The following is an 18,628-nucleotide window of genomic DNA, read 5'->3' as shown; positions in this document are numbered from 1 at the left end:
AGACAATCCAACCAAATTTTTAGCTATTTTTGGTGGGGGAGATTGTTGTTATAGTATTATTGACTTGTTTAATAAACCTGTATTTATGAAACACAGAGGACCTCATTACAAATGTGCTGTTCAGGTAATAATGGTTGTTACTGGACCAGCACACTACGAGTCTGCGGGTGGGTGCTGTCCCGCCTGCCAGGGTCAGACCTGGTGGGCGGAATCGCACCCACCCACAGAGTTACACGGCAGCACTGGCACCATCAATAACGGTGCTGGTGCTTCCGTTGTCCCCATTCCCATTGAGTCCTATGGAAATCAATGGGAATGGGGATTTACAATTACTGGCGCCTGACTTCCCGGAACGCCAGGGTTGTAATCTCCTGTTGTTTCTGGCAAGCCAGGCGCTAATAAAATTTGCAAGTACGGTGGCAACCTGCTGGTTTTACCGGCACGTTTATCACCAGACATGTAATGAGGCCCAGAGTCTTTAATTTCACTTCTGAAACCTAACACTGTGAGTGGACATGAGGGTGAGGAAAGTGGAATAGGATCCATCCACAGCAGAAGACGTGAGCAATGTGTTAGGTGGAGGTAATGGTTTTGCAGCAATCAGTAATAAAATTAGGATGGTTGGTTGAGAATGGTTAGTATCTGGAGGTGGGGGGTGCCAATCTGAAAGCGTGCCTAGGGTGGTAACATTCCTTGCACTGGCCCTGAGTTATAGTTGTCTTGGATCATCACACTGCTTTTTGAAGAAATGTAGCCAAAGGGCAGGATCCAGCACACAGCCTTCTAACATTATTCCCTCATCATATCCAAAAATAGCTGCATAGATGTTTTCGGTCATGGGCCTCATGCAGGATTTCAGGGAAACCGGATCAATCCCCATACCTTTTCCACGCTGTTCAACGTTCTTCTGACATAGAATGAACTGTATATCAAAACGTGTATTTTCCTGCTCCTCATTCCTGTTTCATGTGTACTAGGCACATCCAGACATGCAGCTGAGTCACGAGAAACCATGAATTTAAAGTATCACGCAAACTGCACTTGTTGAAGAATTCATCATATTCTATTCTTCAAACACAGCAGGTGTACATACACAGGGCAGCAATGTTAATGTTCCATTTATTGTATTTCAGAGGTCCAGTGAATCCCATGGCTTCAATTATTTTAGTGAAGAATCCAACTTCCTCTTCTGATGGCTGTAGATTTTCCTTCGTAGTGCTCACCTTGTTACTCCTGTGTAATGACCTGCATGGTTGTGTTACTGAGATACTGGGATGTATAAGACCACAGCATAGTTTCTTCTGTTGAAAGATGCACGTCGGCAGAAACTGATTAGAGCCATAAAGTATCCTGGACCATGGTGCCTTTACACACAACTAATGTATTGATCCAGTGGCATAGTCCTAATGGTCTCACCTGTTGACGCCATTGGAAACCAATTCTCCAAGACCGCCGCAAGAACATTTTCTTTTTCTTTAAACTGAAAAGAAGAAGGGATTCAGACCTCCTGAGATGCCTCTTCTTGAATAGTTCTCCTCTAACATTCCTAAGGTCTATTCTTCTGTCCTTGGCCTCTTTTTTTGATTTATCCATTCAATATTGTACTTTTCCTTCTTCATTAAAAATATACTATCATTCTATCTGACCTTAAAAAAACCTTAATTGGATCCTTCCCTCTCTTCCAACTATTGTACTATATCACTTCAGCGATTCCCCTCTAAACTCCTAGAGTGTATTGTCTATTCTCAAGTCTCCACCCATCTGAATGCGTCCTCTCCTCTTCCACTATGTCAATCTGGACTTCACCCTTCTCACTCTATGAAAGTTGGTCTTTTCTCTGTCTGCGACTCACTTCTTTCTGATCACAACTCTAAGCAATATAGAATTCGTGTTCTTCTCAACTTGTCAGCAGCTTTTTACACTGTCAATTACTCTCTTCTTCTTCTTCACTCGCTCTCTCGTCTTGAAATTATGGATTATTTCTTAAACTGGTTCCACTCCTATTTACCAATCACACCTAATCTGTTTCCTCTGCCAATAAACGATTGTCTGTCTTCCCCCCTCAATATGGAGTCGCTCAGGATTTAGTCCCGGGTCCACTTCTGTTTTCTCTCTGTACTATCCCCGTTGGCTCTATTATTTTATCCTCTTGTCCTTCTCATCATTTTTATGCAGATGATACACATATTTTTCTTTCATTTCCTTGTTATCTCCTTACATTCCCTCAGCTCTCACTTCCGATCTTCTTGCTATCCAGTCTTGGTTGGCAGATCATTACCTCCACATAAACCCCTCCGAGACGGAGGTTCTTGTCTTTCCTGTGGTCACTATTCCTCCTCATTTGCCTCCTTTTATTTACTTTACTTCTGCTTCTGCTCGAAACCTCACCTGCATTTTAGACTCTTCTTTTAAGTTTTATTCTCAAATCTTGCCCGTTCCTACCATTTCCAGATTTTAGCATTCACAGGGCATAGCCCTTCCTTTCGTTCAAATCTATACAAATACTTTGTTTTTCTCTTATGCTTTCTCAGTTGTTTTACTGCGCTTCTATATTTATTGGTCTTCCTTCATTCCATCTGCCTCCTCTCGGCTCCATTTATAATTCATTGAGACCTATTCTCTTCTCTTTATGTTTGTGCAACTCGTTTTCTCCTGCACTTGCATCACTCTAGAGGATCCCTTTTGAATCAACCTCTCTTTTTTTTTGTCTCAATGATCTGCCCCCCATCTTCCACTCGGATCTCCTTCTACTCCCCTTCTTGCTCCCTTTGCTCTGAATCTCTTTTCCTATGAACTGGCTGGCATCTTCCAAGTGCCATATCCTCTGTTCACTCCTTTCCCTATTGGCCTCTAAGCATAAAAACGCACTCCCTATCCCTCTTCATTCTCTCTCTTCCTTTTCCTACGTTCACTCTTGTTTTAAAGCACATTTGCTTTCCTGCTACTTTGGCTTGGTCATCCATCAAAAGTAATCCCAGGGAAGAAAAGTAATCTAAAGAAGGAGCATACACAAAGCAAGAAGTAATGCAGATTTATTGGACCCAAAACAGCTGGGAGACATGGTTCAGACAGCCCTGCGGAACTGAACTGAATGAAATGAGCTTGACACCACCCACTGCTGCTATTTATGCACATATTTATTTCATTTATATAGCGTGCAAACAACCCAGAGGCATTGAGGCTCTGTTACAAGAACATGTGATTTGCGATACATTAATACAAATTGATTAAATTAGGTTACAGGTGCATGTGAGTTGCAATACATTCAATTCATGCAGAATGCTACAATTGGGTTAGAGATACAATTTAACTGGGTGTGATGGAACCCCCAGATTCTGGAAGTGTTAGCCATTAGTAGAACAGCTGTGTTTTGAGAGTTTTTGTGAATGCCCAGTAAGATTTTTCTGCTCTGCGTGAGGGGGTGATCAAGAGGGTTTTGAAGGTGATGCGAGCTTGGATGGACAGCCAGTGGGCCTCCTTTGTGGCTTGTGATATGTCGTCTCTTCTTGGGATGTTCAGGGCTGCACATAATGCATTATTATTTTTAACTATTTTGAGTTTCTTTATGTTGCTGGAGGAGGTAAGAGGACATTGCAGTAGTCCAATTTGGACTGACAATAGCATGGGCAACAGTTAAGCAACTGTTTTTGGATAGGAATGGTCTGGCAGCATTTAGGAGTTTGGTTAGGTAGGCTGCTGATGATGCTATGGAGATAATTCATAGAATTCAGCGCACAAGTGCACAAGTGGCGCACACGGCTGGCGCACAATGTGCACGTGCGACAGTCTGCGCCAGCCGCGTGCGCCAAAATCCATTTCCGCGCAGAGAGTATTCATGGATTTCAACATCCATTACCAGCCGTGGCGCAGAGTGGTGCAGCGACCCTGCAGCAGTGCCAGTTACGCCCCCAACCCCTCCCCATGCGCCATGCACAGCGCACAAATCCCGTACATGGCGCACAGGCCAGTGGACCAGCATACAGCCCCCCAACCACGAAAACACCTGTAAAACTCCCCACGCACCCCTCATGTACAGCCCTGCGCGGGGAGTTTCACGCGCGATTGGCCCTGTGCGGGCGGGGTACATGTATTACTGGGGTTCGCAGGGAGTTTCACACGCGATTGGGCCTGTGCGAGCGGGCTACGTGTATCACTGGGGTGCGTGGGGAGTTTCACACACGATTAGCCCTGTGCGAGCGGGGTACATGTATTACTGGGGTTCGCGGGGAGATTCACACACGATTGGGCCTGTGCGAGCGGGGTATGTGTATCACTGGGGTTCGCAGGGAGTTTCACATGCGATTGGGCCTGTGCGAGCGGGGTACGTGTATCACTGGGGTTCGCAGGGAGTATCACATGCGATTGGCCCTGTGCGAGCGGGGTACGTGTATTACTGGGGTTCACATGGAGTTTCACACATGATTGGCCCTGTGCGAGCGGGGTACGTGTATTACTGGGGTTTGCGGGGAGTTTCACACATGATTGGGCCTGTGCGAGCAGAGTTTGTGTATCACTGGTGTTCGCGGGGAGTTTCACATATGATTGGGCCTTTGCGAGCGGGGTACATATATCACTGGGGTTTGCAGGGAGTTTCACACACGATTGGCCCTGTGCGAGTGGGGTACGTGTAATACTGGGGTTTGCGTGGAGTTTCACACGTGATTGGGCCTGTGCGAGCGGAGTTTGTGTATCACTGGGGTTCGCGGGGAGTTTCACACGTGATTGGGCCTTTGCGAGCGGGGTACATGTATCACTGGGGTTCGCAGGGAGTTTCACACACGATTGGCCCTGTGCGAGTGGGGTACGTGTAATACTGGGGTTTGCAGGGAGTTTCACACGCGATTGGGCCTGTGCGAGGGGGGTACATGTATTACTGGGGTTCGCAGGGAGATTCACATGCGATTGGGCCTGTGCGAGCGGGGTACGTGTATCACTGGGGTTCGCAGGGAGTATCACATGCGATTGGCCCTGTGCGAGCGGGGTACGTGTATTACTGGGGTTCACATGGAGTTTCACACATGATTGGCCCTGTGCGAGCGGGGTACGTGTATTACTGGGGTTTGCGGGGAGTTTCACACATGATTGGGCCTGTGCGAGCAGAGTTTGTGTATCACTGGTGTTCGCGGGGAGTTTCACATATGATTGGGCCTTTGCGAGCGGGGTACATATATCACTGGGGTTTGCAGGGAGTTTCACACACGATTGGCCCTGTGCGAGTGGGGTACGTGTAATACTGGGGTTTGCGGGGAGTTTCACACGTGATTGGGCCTGTGCGAGCGGAGTTTGTGTATCACTGGGGTTCGCGGGGAGTTTCACACATGATTGGGCCTTTGCGAGCGGGGTACATGTATCACTGGGGTTCGCAGGGAGTTTCACACACGATTGGCCCTGTGCGAGTGGGGTACGTGTAATACTGGGGTTCGCAGGGAGTTTCACACGCGATTGGGCCTGTGCGAGGGGGGTACATGTATTACTGGGGTTCGCAGGGAGATTCACACACGATTGGGCCTGTGCGAGCGAGGTACATGTATCACTGGGGTTCGCAGGGAGTTTCACACGCGATTGGGCATGTGCGAGTGGGGATCGTGTATCACTGGGGTTCATAGGGAGTATCACATGCGATTGGCCCTGTGCGAGCGGGGTACGTGTATTACTGGGGTTCACAGGGAGTTTCACATGCGATTGGCCCTGTGCGAGCGGGGTACGTGTATCACTGGGGTTCGCGGGGAGTTTCACACGTGATTGGCCCTGTGCGAGCGGGATACGTGTATTACTGGGGTTCGCGGGGTGTTTCACACGCGATTGGCCCTGTGCGAGCGGGGTACGTGTATCATTGGGGTTCGCAGGGAGTTTCACATGCGATTGGGCCTGTGCGAGCGGAGTACGTGTATTACTGGGGTTCACATGGAGTTTCACACATGATTGGCCCTGTGCGAGCGGGGTACGTGTATTACTGGGGTTTGCGGGGAGTTTCACACATGATTGGGCCTGTGCGAGCAGAGTTTGTCTATCACTGGTGTTCGCGGGGAGTTTCACATATGATTGGGCCTTTGCGAGCGGGGTACATATATCACTGGGGTTTGCAGGGAGTTTCACACACGATTGGCCCTGTGCGAGTGGGGTACGTGTAATACTGGGGTTTGCGGGGAGTTTCACACGTGATTGGGCCTGTGCGAGCGGAGTTTGTGTATCACTGGGGTTCGCGGGGAGTTTCACACGTGATTGGGCCTTTGCGAGCGGGGTACATGTATCACTGGGGTTCGCAGGGAGTTTCACACACGATTGGCCCTGTGCGAGTGGGGTATGTGTAATACTGGGGTTCGCAGGGAGTTTCACACGCGATTGGGCCTGTGCGAGGGGGGTACATGTATTACTGGGGTTCGCAGGGAGATTCACACACGATTGGGCCTGTGCGAGCGGGGTACATGTATCACTGGGGTTCGCAGGGAGTTTCACACGCGATTGGGCATGTGCGAGTGGGGATCGTGTATCACTGGGGTTCATAGGGAGTATCACATGCGATTGGCCCTGTGCGAGCGGGGTACGTGTATTACTGGGGTTCACAGGGAGTTTCACATGCGATTGGCCCTGTGCGAGCGGGGTACGTGTATCACTGGGGTTCGCGGGGAGTTTCACACGTGATTGGCCCTGTGCGAGCGGGATACGTGTATTACTGGGGTTCGCGGGGTGTTTCACACGCGATTGGCCCTGTGCGAGCGGGGTACGTGTATCATTGGGGTTCGCAGGGAGTTTCACATGCGATTGGGCCTGTGCGAGCGGAGTACATGTATTACTGGGGTTCGCGGGGAGATTCACACACGATTGGGCCTGTGCGAGCGGGGTATGTGTATCACTGGGGTTCGCAGGGAGTTTCACACGCGATTGGGCCTGTGCGAGCGGGGTACATGTATTACTGGGGTTCGCGGGGAGATTCACACACGATTGGGCCTGTGCGAGCGGGGTACATGTATCACTGGGGTTTGCAGGGAGTTTCACACGCGATTGGGCATGTGCAAGTGGGGTACGTGTATCACTGGGGTTCATAGGGAGTATCACATGCGATTGGCCCTGTGCGAGCGGGGTACGTGTATTACTGGGGTTCACATGGAGTTTCACATGCGATTGGCCCTGAGCGAGCGGGGTACGTGTATCACTGGGGTTCGTGGGGAGTTTCACAGGTGATTGGCCCTGTGCGAGCGGGATACGTGAATTACTGGGGTTCGCGGGGAGTTTCACACGCGATTGGGCCTGTGCGAGCGGGGTATGTGTATCACTGGGGTTCATAGGGAGTATCACATGCGATTGGCCCTGTGCGAGCGGGGTACGTGTATTACTGGGGTTCACAGGGAGTTTCACACGCGATTGGCCCTGTGCGAGCGGGGTACGTGTATCTCTGGGGTTCGCGGGGAGTTTCACACGTGATTGGCCCTGTGCAAGCGGGATACGTGTATTACTGGGGTTCGCGGGGAGTTTCACACGCGATTGGGCCTGTGCGAGCGGGGTACGTGTATCACAGGGGTTTGCGGGAAGTTTCACACGCGACTGGCCCTGTGCGAGCAGGGTGCGTTTATTACTGGGGTTTGCGGGGAGTTTCACACGCAATTGGCCCTGTGCGAGCGGGGTACGTGTATCCAGTGGGGTGCGCGGGGAATCCCACATGTGAATTGGCAGTGTGGGTCCTCCCAGGTGTGCCCTCTACCCCCTCCACGGCCCCTGCAGGCAGCCCACCCCACAGGGGACTACCCTGCACCACTGGTCATGTTCCACACGCAGCCCATCCACCATGGGCAGGCCCCCCAGCCAGCCCACATGTCACCTTGCATTAGTGATCACCAACTCATGTCTCCCAGGACCCCCACCCACCCAGCAGTGACAGGCACCTGCCAGCAGGCCCGACTCATGTCCCCCAGGAGTCCACCCACCCAGCATTGACGGGCACCTGCCAGCAGGCCCCGACTTATGTCCCCCAGCACCCCCACCCACCCAGCAGTGATGGGCACCTGCCAGCAGACCCCGACTCATGTCCCCCAGGACGCCCACCCACCCAGCAGTGAGTCTCAGGCCCGGACTCATGTCCCCCCAACACGCCATCATGATCCACAATCATGTGCCTCATGGCCTCCCAAATACCACCGCACGCCACCCCTGTGCAAAGACCCAACCAAGTATCCCATCCACCCCACACTGAAATGCCCATTACATGATACAACCCAAATGGCAAGAATGTATATCAACACATGTCTGTCACAAACCCACAATGTGTGCTGGTGATTGTGAAAATGACATGAGAGAATACCACACATCAAAGTAATAAAACAAAATGTATTGTACAGAAAAAAAGGAAATCCAATGAAAACATGAAAAAATGTATCAAAAAAAGATGAAATGCAGCATGTCCAAAACACAAACAGAAAATCATGAAGTCTGAATCCAAATCAATCGAAATGAAAATGTGTCCAAAGTCTCCGGCTTAAACAAATCAAATCCAAAGGAAACTGAAACAGTAAAATCCATTGATCCATGGTGAGAAAAATAATCATAGATAAATCCACTGTTCAACTATGTACAAAGAAGTAATCCAGGGTCCATGAGCCCAGCGAATGAAATGAAACCTAGCCAAAAACCGACCTAATGAAGAACTATATACAAAAAGGCAGGGCATAGTCCAAGCGCCGCAAATGAATGAAAAAGATAAAGGAAACCTAAAACTAGAAACTATATACAATGGCAGCGGGCTAGTCCAACGGCTCACTTCCCGATTTCCCGGGCCAGGGCATCATCGAACTCATGCTCGATGTCCTGGAGGCGGTCCTCTTCCATAGCCCCAAGGGTTCACAGGGACGATGACATATTGACCTCCAACTCCCTGCGAATTGCCTCGAGGCACTCAGCCCGCCTCAGTGCCCTCCGCATGGAGTTCTCCGCCCTGATCATTGTGAGCCGTGCCTCTTCCGCCCGCCACCGCTCTGCATCTATGGTGTGGCCCAACCGCTGCCACACGGAAGACACTTGTAATCCTGGGTCCTCCTGCCCTCTGGCCGATGCCTGCCCCTCCGATGTTGATGGCCCCGGGCCATCATGGCTCCCACCTTGTTGCTGCTGCTGCTGTGCCTGTGCCTGTGCCCCTGCTTTTGCTGCCTGCACGTCCTCCTCTGGCTGGGGTGCAGTTGTCGTGGTGGCCACCCCTGCTGGACGTCCGACTCCCGACTGTGGCAGGGATATGTCCCCCACCAGCCTGGCCGCTGGGTCAGAGGCAGTTCCACAGGGTACCGAGGTGATACATGGGTGGGAAGATGGCATGAAGGACGACTGGCGCGTAGGGTGTTCAGGTGAGGAGGGGGTCGGAACAAGGTCCAGCAAACAGAGAAATCCAGCCCTGGTGACCAGTCCCAGTAGGTTAACGCGGTCAATGAGGCATTCGAGATGACGTGCAGTGTCTTCACATAAACTCTGCAGGTCACCTCGCATGCCCCGTTGATGCAAGGCCATCCCACTCAGGACAGGCTCAATCCGGTCCCGGATAGCCATGTCCGCAGGGAGAGGAAGGCCAGTTGTTGTAAACGGATCCCCTCGCTGAAAACGGGTCTGGACGTAGGCATCCCTGCTGGTGTGGGATGATGCAGTCACAGGATCGGGGACAGGATCCACCTCCGCGGGGGCCTGTGCTGCCTCCTGTCCCAGCCGCTGCACTGCACCACTAGCACCAGTGGAATCCCCACCTCCAGACCCTGTGTGTGTCCCTTCCACGGCCTCCTCCTCCACCAAACCCCCCACCAACCTCGATGACTCTGTCCCATCTTTCTCTGTCGGACCCTGTGGGGTCTCAGCTGCCCCTTTTGCTGCCGAGGAGTCCACCTCCAACCTCCGCCTCTTGGACCTACCATCGGCAGCTGCGGCCTGGGACGCGGCACCAGACTCCTCACCCCCCGACAGGATGGCAACCTGGGAGGGGCGACGGGCCTTGCGTCTCCGGCTGGTGGTGCAATCCCTGCTGCTTTGCTCCACAGCGCCCTCTCCGCCCTCTTCATCAGTTGACGCTGCAGACAGGGAGAGATAGAAGAAAGGCATCAGGGCACTGGACAATGGACTGATACACAAATGACAGTTGTACATGAGTGTCAGTGTCAAACTTCAGACATGGCATCACACTCCCCAACACCCATGTCATTTCAACTCACACACATGAGCAATTCAACTGCATTATTGCACCAGTCAGCACCATCCAAAAACAAACAACAGCACGAGCAGCCGAAGGTGAGCCTGATGTCACATGAAACACCGGGAGTGCACAACACATGCACACAGGCCACCACACTTACATGCATGTGTACATCTGCACCAACTGTTGCAGTGATGAGATCGCCATCCATGTCACATCTGCCATTCAGCCTTCTACATGTCAGTGTCACATGCAACCATGTTGCATCACAGTTGCGCACTTGTCAAATACACACACATGCACATGTACACAGTGCTGATTCATGCAGCTGGAACCACCATCCATGCGTGACACCACAACCATGCCAACGTACATACACAGTAATTCAAACATGTGTGCTCCCACACCTGCATTTGGCCAGCATGCTTACCAACACATACACCATCCATGTGTCTCACACATGAGAGGACTCACATGTGTCAGCCTCACGCCCCTGTACATACACATCCATACATGGCCCTACAAAAACACATGCGCAACCTGCACACTACTGGCACACCACAACACGCACAGCGTCCAATCACTATGCATGTACACTTACCGCTCGACTCCAGACGGGTCTGCCTCTCAAGGACCTGGACGTGGAGCGCTGTGTGTGTTCCAGGACCATCATTTGGTTATCCGACAGGTGGCCCTGGCGCCCCTTGGCATCCGCTGCCTTCAAGAGGCGCTGGGCCTTGTCGAGGGTCTTGGAACTGAAGTCCTCCTAATGCTTCCGGACATGTTGGATGTTGCGGACTGTGACCCCTCCTAGTTGATGGCAGTCACTATGTCCATCCAGATCCTGGTCCGTCCTTCATTGTCGGCGTGCAAACTTCCAAAGAGGGCATCATACTTCCCTAGGACTTGCTGCACCAGGACACCAACTTCCCTGGCACTGAAGCTGGTGGCCCTCTGCCTCTCTGGCTGGGGGTTGCCAGTGGTGTCAGATGGTGTTGTGCCCGACATGGCAAACCCAGAGGCAGGTGTGGGTGGGCAACTGGGTCCTGGGGCTGGGCTGTGGAGTGATGGTATCCCAGTCATGAGTCTTCAGTTCCAGCAGGGGTGGTCACAGCAACTGCACCCCTGGCTGATGTGCAGGCAGCAAATAGCAGGGCACGTGGGTAGCAGGCAGTCAGGCAGAAGCAGATGGCAGGTTGAGCATGCTCGGAGGTCTGGGGGGCAGGAAAATGGCCTTTTGGGCAGGATCGTGGTCTTCTGTGTGTATTTGCGTGGCCAGCTTGATACGGAGTGATTTGGCACGTGAAAAAATTGCACATCAGCATGTAATTCGAGGAAAGGCCCTTAGTGCATAACCGCGTCAGTGAAGTTAGGCGTGCAGGCGTTGCCCACAACACGGGTGCATAGTGAATCAGCACGTGAGAAAACTGCACGTCACTATGCTATTGGAGGAAAGGGCCTTAGCGCGTAAGCGCGTAAGTGACGTTTCACATGTGGGCTGGCTTAAAAGGTACGAATATCATGCTATTTCCTTGTACGTGCTTTTTGTGGAGAGCGAGCGGGTGTATCTTGTACTTCTTGTCGGTTTACACGCGATTACTTCACAATGTTTCCAGTTCGTACTCCCTGTTTCCTCAGACTGCGTTCTTTTTTTCTTTTGCCGGGGGTGTTGCCTACGCGAACACGTGTGTCTTTTTCACGTTCTTTTTCAAGGCAGACGGTGAGTCGCTTACGTATTTTCCAACTGTGGTTCCCCTCGTATGTTGCGTACCCCTTCAGAGGTCATTGAAGGCTGTGTGTAACACACGTACGCTTATTTTTGTGTTTCTGGGTGCCACAGCGTAGTGCAGGTTTATTTTTCCAGACACGTGGTCTACCAGGGGTTGCGTGCACGTGTACCTTTGTTTTTGGGGTGCCTGTGCGTTGCGTGACCCGTCATCTTCCCCCAGGGGTCACATACAGCCTTGCTAGAGCTCTAGGGTACGAATACCATCTGGTACCCTACCCCTTTCACCCCAATTGGCCAGGACAATTCTTTACTGCAAATCCCATACGCACAACAACATCAGTGCCATGGTTGGGAGGCGACCAAGCAGTAAGGGAGGCAAATGTGGCCGACCTCTAAAAGGAGGGCGTGGTGGGCGTGGTAGGGGACGTGGCCAGGATTTGCAGGGTGCCCCTAGACCCCTGTGTGTGGAGGACCAATCAGGGACACCCATGCCCCCCCCATGGTTGTGGGAAACATAGCTGACACCATCCCAGCTCAGCCCTTGTTGGACCGGCCCATTTTGGCACCTGAACCGGCACAGGATGGCTCCCAGGCTGACTTCCAGGTCAGCAAGTCTAAGCCAGGTGTGGCAGTGCAAGTTGCTATCACCAGGCTACGTGGATCTGGGGCAGCAATGTCATCTGCTGCCCCAAGTAAGCAGGGTGGGGAGACTGCAAGGGCAGCTGTAGCTCTATCCACCCCAGGTCTGAGTCTCCCAGCTGGGACTGTGTCGGTCCAGGTCCATCAAACCGACGTTGGCCCTGCCAACATCACCCTGCAGCCAATGCCTGCACCAAGACATATGGTCATTGTGCATTCGCACACTTCTAGTACCCAGTCCACCTGCGCTTCTGCCTCTACTGACCAGAGCGGCGTAAGCCACTCATGATCCGCACCACCTTTGAAAAAGAAGAAGAAGGGTGCTCTGGCACACCAGGCTGAGACCCCAGACATGGCTACACACTCCAGCACCTCAAGGAAGCCTTACTTTAATGATGCTGAACTTGATGCACTTGTGGTCTATGTGTCAGCACATAGCCGCGAAATGGTGGTGACTGCAGGGTGCAAGACCACACCTGGTCAACGTAGGGCACACTGGCAGACCATCGCAGACCACATTAGTGCCCTTGGATTTGTGAGGCGCACAGTTGATGATTGCTACACGCGGTGGAATGACCTGAAACGCAGAGCAAAGAACAAGCTGGCCTCAAATCATGCCTCTACTGGTGGTGGGGCTCCACCAGAGGACAACCAACTCACTGAACATGAGTCTGTTGCTGGAACCTTCGTCACAGAGGAACAGATCCAAGGCATGGGAGACCTACAAGATTACGATGCATTGTCCGATGAGTGCCCATGCATGTGTGTGTAATACATGTGTATGTTGTTTGGGTGACGGGTTCTGATTGAGTGTCAGGTGAGGGTGTGTACTCCTGAGTGGTATGGGTCACCCATGTGCTTCCTCCAAAACATTCACCGGTCTTGAATTTGGGTATGACAGTATCCATTCTGCCCACAGTAGCCAATTAGCCCCACATTACTACATTTGCCCTTGAACTGTCATCTTGTAACAACATTGTTCTGAATTTTTCAGTGTTTATTCAGGCTGATTGTTTCAATTCTCCCATTTTTGCAATGCATTTTTCAGCCCTAATGCCACATGTGTGACATGCTTCTGTCATTGATTACACCCCACATTGGCCCACATTTGTTACCTTGTTATGTGAATGATTAGACCATTCAGGCTGAATTTTTGGGGCCTGTTTGAATGTGGAACATGATAGTTGTTTCCTGTCATGTTGAAGTGACCAACCATTGATGTGTACATCTGCCTGCGATCACTGTATTATTGTACATTGGATGTGTTGCAGCGTGTGGCACATGAGTATTTTGTCACACTATTTAGCATTTTTCATCTCATCATGTCCATCTCACATGGATGGGTGACAGTACTCATTCACTGACATATGGCTGTACTTGTCAAATGTACCATGGCTCGGCTACATGCCATCTGGGTGCTGGCATGTGTCATGTATGTGTGTTGGACATGCCACTCACAGGCTAATGTGTGATGCCAGTGCTACCCAGCATATAGCAAATGTGTTGCTTTTCCATCTTGGTGTACTCAGTGTTTGCTTTTTGCATCCCCTTCCAACTCATTGACAGTGCATGCATGCCAGGGTTATTGTCATGTGGGACATGTGTAATTCATGTACTGGATCTCTGGCTTGTCAGGCCTATGTGTGTGCTATTGTGCTCATGCCTGTTTCCATTTGTTGGCTTTCATGTTTTTGCAGGTGATGACGCACTTGATGCTGTTGAGGTTGAGGAGATGGTGCAGACCCAGGAGGAATCTCAGACATGACGGGGCACCAGTGGAGGACGTGGTGTGGTGATGGGTGAAAACCCAATCTTATTGCAGACCATACTGTCCAGGGGTGTCTCTGGTTGCACCTCCCCAGACCTCTATGATTCAGGTGCTGAATCGGATGATAAGACTTATGTGCTGTCGCAGGTGAATGTTTCTGGCAGGGATTCTGTTCTGTCCAACCCACCTGCACCAGGGGTAGAACCCTCTATGGGGATGTCAGTGTTGGTAAATCCACGTTTGGTGGTTACGGATGCAGGGTCACACTCCACAACATCTGATCCTGTTCCTGTTCCTGGGCCAGCAGATCAGAGGGGGAATGCAGTCATGCAGCCTCAGGCAGAGTCGGCACAGCAAGGTGCAGATCACCTTGCCCCAAACAGGTGTGGTGCCCGCTGACGCAGTGGCAGTATGCCACCAGGCAATACTGTATGGGAAAACTCCATGTACGGGATAGCAGCACAACAGGGAGCATCAGTTGAAATGATGGCTCAGGCAATGAGAGTGGCCACTTCCATTCTCCCCCCTGAAAGGCAGATGGAAAAACAACAGCAGGCAACAGACTCCATTTGCCAATCACACAGGGAAGACATGTTGGCGTCCAACAGGGACCGACGGGCGGCACTGGAGATTCTGCGGGAAGCCATTTCTGTAGAGTCACAGGGCCACAGGGAAGCCCTGAGGTTAGAACTCCAGTTCCTCAGGCAGACTCTAAGTGAACTTGAGGCTTCCCAAAATTTAAGGTCAGAACAGCAGCTGGAGCAGCTCACAAGTTCGCTTACAGCTGAGCTGGAGGCAACTCAGGAGGAGATCCGGGCATCACGCGAGGCTATGCGTGCAGAAAAGCCGACAACCCGTGAGGTGCTGAATGGGGATCTCCGCACTATCATCCTCCAGTATCAAACCTTCAATACCCGCATGCTTGCTGCCATGGAGGACCATACCAGGGCTTTGCGTGGGCTGCCTCCCATAACACCACCACCTCCTGATGCAGAAGCAGAGGGTGAAGAGAGCGACAGCAGCAGTTCTCCCACAATAGCGTAGCCGTGCAGGCCATGAGCCCATGGAGGTATTTTTTTATTCGCAACATCCACGCAGGTGGGTGTTGGTGTGCACCCTGTCCTCAAACCTCCTGTGTGGCTCCCCCCTGGCCCCCACATGTCCATTTTTTATTTATTATTATTTTTTTTTTTTTACAGTGTGTTGCCTTCTGTGGCTCTTGTGGGCATCCACTGTGTATTCCATCTGGGCACATGCGGGCTTGTCCTGTCTTTGGGTTAGATGCTTGGGTTCCTGACACACACTCCCCTCCTGCTTCCCTTTCCATGGGCTTGCAAAGGGTGTGACCAAGTGACAGTGACTTACACAGTGACATTGGGCTGCGTGGGCAGTCTGTAGTCAAAACTGTGTGTACATCCCTAGTGGGGATTGTTGTTGTATTGAACACTGCATGGTGTATTGATATGTGCTTGTACATCCATGTCTTCCTCCTTATTCACAAGTACCTTCTTCATGTCTTCAAAAGGCTGTCTCCTTTGCGGATGCAATTCATGTTGTATGCAGTACACTGACACATTTGCCTGACGTCAACACTCTGAAGTTGGAAGGGGTGGATGTGCTGGCTTATTCAGGTTGTAAAACTTGCACTACTTTGATTTGGTACTGTCATATTTTGGCAATTTTTTATCCTGTGTTGCTGTATTGTGTTGCTGGTAATTATTTGGTAATGTGTGCTGTTTGTTATTGATTACTGGGAGCATATTGTCTGTGGCCTGTTTCCATTTGGGACAGTGCACTTTGTGACACTTGCGTCATGTGTTGTGCATTCCTTTGTTTGCTTTCACATTGCATGACATGCCATGGTGTGTTGGGTAGCGGAGATAGGGAGGGGTTGGGTGACATGGCGCTGTTTTCATGTTCTATTTTGCAAGGGGGTAGTCATTCATGCAGCGAAAATGTGTGTTTTTTGGAACACTGCATTGGTTGTCCTCTGGTAGGTAGGGATGCACATAATGTAACACTTCCATGTGACCAATCTCAGGCTGGTATGGTTGTGACAGTTGACTGTCCCTTATGGCATCATCATTGATTGTCAGCTGGTATGTGCCAGGGCTGTGTGCACTCCACAGGGGTGTGATTTTAGGTGAAGTAATTAGCCAACAGCTGCGTACGGGCTGCCTCACCACGTGCCCTTTCCCCTCCCATGCGCAGCAGCCGTGCATGTGGTTGGTGATGTGGGGGCACCACCATGTCCACCGGAAGGCCCCGGCGGGTTGCAACGTTGTGCAGGACACATGATGCCACTATGATCCTGCACACTACTGGGGGCGCTTATAGCAGCTGCCCACCAGAGCGGTTAAGGGAGTGAAAGCGTGACTTGAGCACTCCGAATGTGCGCTCCACTATGCCCCGGGTTGCAATATGGGCTGTGTTGTATCTTACCTGGGGTGGTGTGGTGGGGTTCCGAATTGGCGTCATCATGTGGGTGCTCAGAGGGTAGGCACTGTCCCCTGGGGAGGTGATGATGGGTATCATTAGTGGGGTTGTGACATTACTCAGTATCTGACATGCATGCATGTGCAGAGGCATTTATACTCACCAAGCAGCCATGTATCGCCATGCCGCCCAGCTTCTAGGTCCCGGTTTAGGGTTGACATTCTGAAAATGAAACCGTCATGGGTGGACCCTGGATAGTTGGCATATACTGAGGTGATGATTCCCTTGGCATCAAATACTACCTGCACGTTGATGGAATGCCAGTGCTTGCGGTTTCTATAGATGTGCTCAGTTGCCCTGGGAGGACGTAGAGCCACATGGGTGCAATCAATGGCACCTAGCACTTTGGGGAAGTGTGCCACCCGGTAAAAATCCTGGATGGCAGCCTGCCTTTCTGCAGGTGTTCTGGGCAGGTATATGTGCCTGCGGACTGATGGGCGTACAGTCACGATGGCCAAAACCTGGTGTACGCAGCGTGACTGCGTGGCCTGTGACTACACCCCCCCACTATGGCACTTGTCCGCTGAAATGAACCAGTGGGCAAGAAGTGCAGTACATTGAGAACTTTTTCCAAGGGGCTCAGTGCTTGGGAGCACAGGGTGGGTGATGTGAGGTCATCCTCCCACTCACTCACCAGGTCGAGTATTATGTGAGGTGGAAACCTGTACCTCCGATACACCTGGTCATCAGGCATCCCAAAAAGGCTGGTCCTGGGTTTAAAAATTCTGGTCCTGACTATCCTCAGGAACGGTATATTCATCATAGCGTCTGAGCTTGTTTGTTGTTTGCGCGCACTTTTATGCTGTGCGGGTCCACGTACGCCTGCTTCCTGTGGTTCCGGATTAGCCTTATTTGCTGCACGCGTTTGCCCTGTTCGATTCCATTTATACGTGTTGTAGGCGCGCGTGTGGGCGTTCCGCACATTTGCCTCCTGTACTTCCCCCGTAACGGCCACATTTTCACGTGTTGTTCCCGATTCCGCGTGTTACGCCCCGTGTTTCGCCTACTTTTGTTGTATGCGCCGTGCTATGTGCGATTTCACTGTGCGCGTAGCGCACATCATTTGATGACGTGTGCACCCGCGTGCACCACACAGGATTCTAGCGCACATCCCAGAATTTACACGCGCACGGACTTCCATGAATCGATGTACGTGGCTTTCGCACGCTTGCACAGAGATTTTCGGCACCATTAATTCCATGAATCGGCCTGTATATTGTTTACGTGGCGGGACATGGAGAGGGAGGAGACAAGGTACACCCAAGGGGTTTTGACAGAAGCTGATACAGGAATGGAAATGTTGTCAATTTGGAATGCAGAGTATTGTTTGGAGAGATTTATTTGGGCTTTGGGAAGTTCGACGCGTAAGCTTTCCATTTAGTTGCTATTTAAACAATGATGGTTGGCCTCCATCCATGACTGAATCAGGGAGTAAGTGTTATTAAGGGTGTTTGAATCCTCTGCATAATTACCTGTGAGTGGGATCAGAATTTGGGTGTCATCATCATAGTTAGTGAAGGCCATGTCGAGGGAGTGCAAATGTCAAAGAGGGGTCTAGTGAAGATGTTGTAGAGGGCGGAGGAGATGCATGAACATTGTGGTATGTCACAGGGCATGGCGGCTGGGGGGGGGCATTGGTGTTTTCTGCAAATGCCTTAATGACTCTTCCTTCTAGAAAGGAGGCAATCCAGGCAGTAGCCCCGGAGGAGAAGTTGGTAGAGGTCATGTGGTGGTGGCATAAAATTTTATCATTGACAAGTTCAAAGGCGGTAGGAGGAAGATGAGTGCTGACTTACTCTTGTCTCTGATCTTGTGCAGCCTATTTTTCCGGGCCCAG

At 51.3% G+C, this 18,628-nt stretch overlaps 1 pseudogene; it reads right to left on the bottom strand.

Annotated features, from left to right (window-relative positions):
- Positions 1-709: 709 nt before the first annotated feature.
- LOC138480512 (ubiquinol-cytochrome-c reductase complex assembly factor 1-like) overlaps positions 710-18,628 on the bottom strand; it is a 59,763-nt pseudogene continuing 41,844 nt past the window's right edge.

The sequence above is a fragment of the Ambystoma mexicanum genome, chromosome 5p (genome assembly GCF_040938575.1).
Source record: "Ambystoma mexicanum isolate Mex_15411 chromosome 5p, UKY_AmexF1_1, whole genome shotgun sequence".
In the NCBI taxonomy this organism is placed as follows: Eukaryota; Metazoa; Chordata; class Amphibia; order Caudata; family Ambystomatidae; genus Ambystoma; species Ambystoma mexicanum.
The sequence above is the reverse complement of the archived record's forward strand: the minus strand, read 5'-3'. Positions and strand labels throughout refer to the sequence as shown.